Source organism: Mizuhopecten yessoensis, unplaced genomic scaffold (genome assembly GCF_002113885.1).
Source record: "Mizuhopecten yessoensis strain PY_sf001 unplaced genomic scaffold, ASM211388v2 scaffold8507, whole genome shotgun sequence".
Taxonomy (NCBI): domain Eukaryota; kingdom Metazoa; phylum Mollusca; class Bivalvia; order Pectinida; family Pectinidae; genus Mizuhopecten; species Mizuhopecten yessoensis.
This window is the reverse complement of record NW_018407582.1, coordinates 54,885-61,581: the sequence shown is the minus strand read 5'-3', so window position 1 is coordinate 61,581 and position 6,697 is coordinate 54,885.

Sequence of the window (6,697 nt, the reverse complement as noted above, 5' to 3'; positions counted from 1 at the left end):
TGCCAGGTAATATGACTAGCTTTGTCAGGTAATATGCCTAGCAGCGCCAGGTATTATGGCTAGCTTCCTGAGATGATATGGCTAGCTGTGCCAGGTATTATGGCTAGCTTCCAGAGATGATATGGCTAGCTGTGCCAGAAAACACAGGTCAATACCATTCATCCTATTTCTCCCCTCCTCATTTTCGTGGTTTTAGCCTTTATTAGTTATATTATAATTTAAACTCTAAATTTCCTTACACATTCATTGAACACTATAACATTATGTCAGTATATGCATCAACGTAACGTCCCTTAGTTAATCATAAATGTCTATATGTGATAAAGCTATCAGACCAAGGGTAAGTACAGTCTTCGTCGAAGTGTCGTAAAACCAGGGGAATTTATATAACAAATATGTCATTCTTTAACAAATAAGTTTTCCGACACTGTCGAGTATTTTAAATCCCCATATTGCTGACTCGTCTGTCCTGATGATCCAAATGTCACTGACAGGGTTTGAAGTTGTATCTTATCTCTTTAAATGGTTTATCAAGTTTCTTGACTTTTCTGTGACCTTAGAGTCGATTAAAGTGTCTCTGTCCCTTTAGAATGACAAATATCTAACTGATTGGTATAACATGCACATACGCTCTTAGAGAAGTTTTCCTCATATGACATGTATTAAAAAGGAACCAAAATTTAACTGGACAGACTATATACATCTTGTTTATAAAGAATATCATACTTGATCATTCGGAGAAGCGCCCAGGGCAATCGCTGTTTAGATTTTAATTAAATGTAAATATTCTCGAGTGTATGATGGGAGTTGATTATACCTTTAATACGTATATAGTACGTTTAGCCTTATACAGACCGACACGTTTTTAATGGTACTTGACTTGTATATAATCAACTGTTGTACCTCTCGAGTATATTGAATTTCCACAATTTACGTTACAGAGATATCAACTCTATCAGCTGTGATGGTATATAATAAATAAACCGCTACTGAACCACAAAGCTATGAAAAGTCCATTTATTTTTAATTCTATGTATGTTGTATCATTTCTGCAAATCTAATTGAGAAATCAATATTATTGGACAAGATCCTAGACCTATAATAGCGCCCCCTCCCTTTTTCATGAAATTAATTTCTATAATTTTTGAACTCAATGTCCGGGGACCACATACGATTTCTTTGATATATATTATTACGTCATGAGATAATATAAGATACCATAGATTTGAGCTAAAATATAAAATTCCTGTCTGTTAATTATTTAGAAAAAGGGAAAATATAAATTGACTTACCATCGTTGTCAAGATTTTGTGTGGTCAAGATGTCTAATTCGTCATTCTGGACAAGAAGAGCGCTAGAATCCGACTTCTCCATAGTCAAGTAAAGAATTGTAAGGTACGAATTGGTTGTAGTGATATTCGTTCCTATGTAAATCTAAGATTGATGATGCTCGTTGGTGTCTCTATCCTTTTTATACACACCCAAAGAAATAACCAATCACCTCAAACAACTCCTGGTCGAGTTAATCCTGTCAGGTAAGTGGCATATTACTAGAGGTGCCATATTGGTCAGTCACGTGCTGTCAGAGTAATCAAGTTTCTCACGTGTGAAAACACTGGCACTTGATCGACTAACGAGGACCGTATCTACGGAGTTACGTACAGGCGCCACCCGTCATACCGAATACGGATACGGTTTGGTGTGTGATTTTAACATTTTAATGCGACCTGTCAAAACCAGCTCGTGAGCGCGAGGGGGTGGACCGTTAAAATTGGTTAGTTGTTTACACGAACATGATTGGTACGTAACGGCCCTTACATTCATTTCTATAGGACCGACGATCGAGTCCATCAAAAACAACGCTATTGTATCACTACCTGTCCAACGAGAAACAGGTGTTTTAATGAGAATCGCTGATGTCGGAAATAAAGTTTTAATGCTTAGTTGCAATCAGGGAAAATATAGACAAGATTAATCAGGTTGCAACTATTGACGGGGAGACAACACAAGAGGCCATAAATTCCAGTGTTTACAAATTCACGCATGAACTCTTACAAATACTATCACCGTTTACTACGAGGTCACGCGGGGCATCACGTGACAGCGCGACAAGGTCACCAGACGAATCCATTCCACGTGCACGAGTTCGACAAGGTTCGACAGGCAGTTGCGTGCTTTGAGGGGAGAATACCTGACTGCATTGAATAATTTTAACAGAAATGAATGTGATGAAACCCATGATCTTTTAATACGAAGGAAACGGGAATACAAACGTTCTGAAGCCGCATGTAAAAGGCAATATAGGAAGGTCGAGGGAGATATGATGGAACACTTACAGAAAACCAATCCACGTTATTTTTATAAAAAATTCTCAAGTACAAAATCCACTGTTTCAAATGTGTCGTTGGATGAATTTTTTAATCACTTCAAGGAGGTAGCCACGAATCTCGACCCGTCGGATAATGATTATGTAGAAGAAAATGTTGATAGGAACACTGTGTTTGATGAACTTGACCGTAGTATATCTACAGACGAAATTAAATGTGCTATCAAGCGTCTAAAACGAGAAAAAGCGCATGGTCTAGATGGTTTACTAAACGAATATTTTATTGAAGCTGGTGACATTTTACTACAAGCCTTACATACTATTTTTAATAATGTATTTAACTCTGGATGTTTCCCTGAAGAATGGTCTAAAGCGGTGATGGTCCCGGTGTTTAAAAAAGGTGATAAAAACGATCCTAATAATTATCGTGGAATAAGTCTCCTGAGCTGTATGGCGAAACTTTTTACATCTGTACTGAATAAAAGACTAGTAGACTGGTCGGAGTCGAATGACATTATCACAGATGCACAGTTTGGTTTTCGTCCTGGAACAAGTACGGTTGACGCCATTTTCGCGCTTCATGCCATTATTACAAAATCTCTAAATGATAGTAAACGTTTATATTGTTGTTTTGTTGACTATAAGAAAGCGTTCGACTCCGTCGATCGTTGTAAATTGTGGTATAAATTGTCAAAATTAGGAGTTCGAGAAAGGCTGTTATCAATTTTGAAAGCCATGTATAAAAAAAGTTAAGACATGTGTTTCATCTAAGGGAAGATGTTCCGATTTTTTTGCAAACAACATGGGTCTCGCCCAAGGGGAAATTTTATCCCCAATTATGTTTTCAATGTATGTAAATGACTTTGAAAATGACTTTATTGCTAACGGTGTTAAACCGTATGATTTTGGAGAACTCAGTCTCTTTTTATTAATGTATGCAGATGATTTGGTGCTACTTGCAGAATCAGCCAATGAGCTACAGAACATGTTAAATAGTTTGTCTATATATGCGAACTCATGGAAATTGACCGTTAATACGGCAAAAACTAAGATTGTTGTCTTTAGAAATGGAGGCCGCTAACGAAATAACGAGGAATGGTTCTTCGATAGAAAAAAAATAGAAGTCGTTGAACAGTTTACTTATCTAGGTATTGATTTTAAATGGAACAATAAATTTAATATTGTACAAAAGCAATTATCCGGGCAAGGTCGAAAGTCAGTATTTGCCTTATATACAAAATGTAAAAATATGAATTTAAACTGCCATACTTTGATTAAACTTTTTGACACATATGTTACCAGTATACTGTGTTACGCATCTGAGGTATGGGGCTCGTGCAAAGGCATAGATATTGAGAAAGTCACCTGGAATTTTGCAAAAGGATATTATGTGTTAAGAAGTCAACATGTAATGTAATGATCTATTTTGAATTGGGTAGATTTCCGATTGTACATACCAGACACTATAATTTAATTAAGTACTGGTTCAAGCTTTTAAATACTAAGAACTGTGTTCTTAAAACTGCCTATGATGAACTCATGTATATGCCAAAGCGAAATACTGTTTTTAATTGGGTAACTTTTGTGAAAGACAAACTTTTTTCACTCGGTCTTGGCGAAGTGTGGCTGAATCAAAATAATGTGAACTCGTCTGAAGCCCTGCCAATTATTAAACAGAGAATCTTTGATAACGCACGGCAAGAATTGTTTGAATTATTAGAGAATTCCTCGAAATGTTTTTTGTATAGACATTTAGTTGATAATTTAACATTACAACAATATTTATGTAAATATATTCCAAAGCGAAATAGAATTGCTCTAACTAGGTTACGTTTATCAGCGCATACGCTGTATATTGAAACCGGGAGATATCGAAACATTGTAAGAAATGAACGTACATGCAGAATTTGCAACTCTGAAGATATTGAAGACGAATACCATTTTTTGTTCATTTGTCCATTTTATCAAGTTTTAAGAGAAAGACGTATAAAATTGTACTACTGGAAAAAAACATCTGTTTTCAAGCTGATTCAATTATTAAGCACAACGAACGTTAAAGAATTAACTATGTTAAGTAAATATATATATGATGTCACCCAGTGGAGGAATAGCATGATATAATGTTAAAATATATGTAACTACATGCATTTTTTGTCCATTCTCCACTGCGTTATTGCAGTGTCTGCCACTGTATTTATATGTATTGTGTACGTACTGATGAGCTGTAAAGCTCAAAGTCAATAAATGAATGAATTAATACGTACATGCGAACAGGTCACTTTGTCGCACCTGTAGTTCGATTGGACAATTTGTTATTGTTGAACAATAAAACACCTAAACTTTCCCCTTAGTTCACGTAATGCCTCAATTACACCTATTGTACACTAATCTTTATATCTCAATCGGCATCGGCCGACTGATGCTATCGGTTTATTTCCGTAATTAAATATGATAAGTTCTTTCACCCCAGGTATTTAATGCAATAAAAGACTTAAGTTTGGTAACAAATGTATCCAAAACTACAGGTTAATAAACCCAATTATTGTAACTTGATTTTAGAGTAATACATTTCACTAGTTTCACACTAATTTACCAACCTGGTAATGTACTCACGCCAATAAATCGTATATTCGACAATTGTGAAGCGAAAATGTAAACAAATAGAAAGTACCTAAACAAAAAAGTAAATTATACATGAGTTATCATCCATACCGAAAATATGTTCTAGTAACGATTGCCAAAATCTCGGACAGATACCAGCTCCACAATATCTAACGTCTGTTACGGTTTTACTGACATTTTGTCGAGTAACAATACAGTAATTACCGAAATTGTTTAATTACAGTACATTGACATTCCAACTTATATACAATTTTATTTTTATAATTATATTGTATTATCGGGTAAAATGTCCTACAATGCTGGACATAACTTACAACGTATACACGTACCAACGCTGGCTGCATTGCTGTGTACCTATGTGTAATGCTATATAATTTAAGACAAATCTAATTAGTCCTAAATTATACATTCTAACACGATTCGTTTGCAACACGTGTTTTGATTAGATACGGACCATGTTCTAATCTGCGATAGTATCATGATCAATCGTGTTAAGCTCCTCCCATCGCACTTCAGCCACGCCCCGTTTCTAACCAAAACAATATGGCGTCAAGCTCGCCTCTTAGCGAAATCCCGCTGATACAGACTAGTAGGCAACAGAACTGAAACGGCCGATGAAATGTATTTGTTGAATGAATTAAAAGGTAAAAAGTACACATTCCTACTGAAACGTTAGTTCCATCCGTGTGAAGGCATCTACTTAGATCCGAAATCAAATGAAACATTTCACATGTGTCGTATGACTATTTACACAAAACTCTTCACAAATCTATACAAATAATCACCGATTTTGTCGGTAAGCACATATTGGTATGCATACTGACATGGAAATGTAAGAATTTGGTCAATATTAATCCAAATGTGTCATATAAACTTGGGTAACAGGACGTTTACGAACAGTCCAAATATTCCGCCTCGTCAACATACCGATCGAGCGCTCGCCAATATGGGCGGGGCCAAATGACCGAGTTTGAAAGCTTCTTGCCGATTGGTCAGTCCGCTTCAGAATGACACGTTACAAAGTACTTTACTACGTACTTTTGTACAAGGAAATACAATGTTTCTAAACATATTAGCGTAGTATAGTTGTTAAGATGTGTTAGAATGCGGATAGTACGTTGTTTTTCGTGTCTATAATGGCGATTAGAAAATGAAATTTGGTTTAAACTCTCGACCTATCGGTCTCGAGTTCAAACCAAAATTTCATGTTCTAATCGCCAGTATAGCCACTCAAAACAACGTACTATCCCCTAAATTGATGATGTTGCTCCCTTTACACAGAATGGTAATATCAGAGTCCTACCTTTGGTTGTATGTGGAGGTAAATAAATGTTTGAGGTATTATGTGGCTTTGGAGTACTCTGACGACATAAAATACGTATTATTGTAGGTGTTGGACAATTTGGAATTAAGGACTGACGGCTAAATAAATAATATTATTAGTTGCCTATTTTTTTAAACATAAGTTAGGTATGCATTTAACATTCTTCATTTTAAATGACCTTAACATTTCAATATTTCTGACACTTGGTTTTCGTGATAGAAAGTAATGAATTTCATCCAATAACTAAACGTAGGGCTGGTTACACAGCGAGTATTTCCTGTTTACTTAAACGTCATAGATCAGTCCTGTTTGTTTACATAATCAACTTATTGTTTACAGGAATAGATACCCGGCTAGATTACTTCTTTCTTAGACAATCAGGACCTATGTCAAGATTTCAAGATTTTTTTTTTATTACGCTCTGA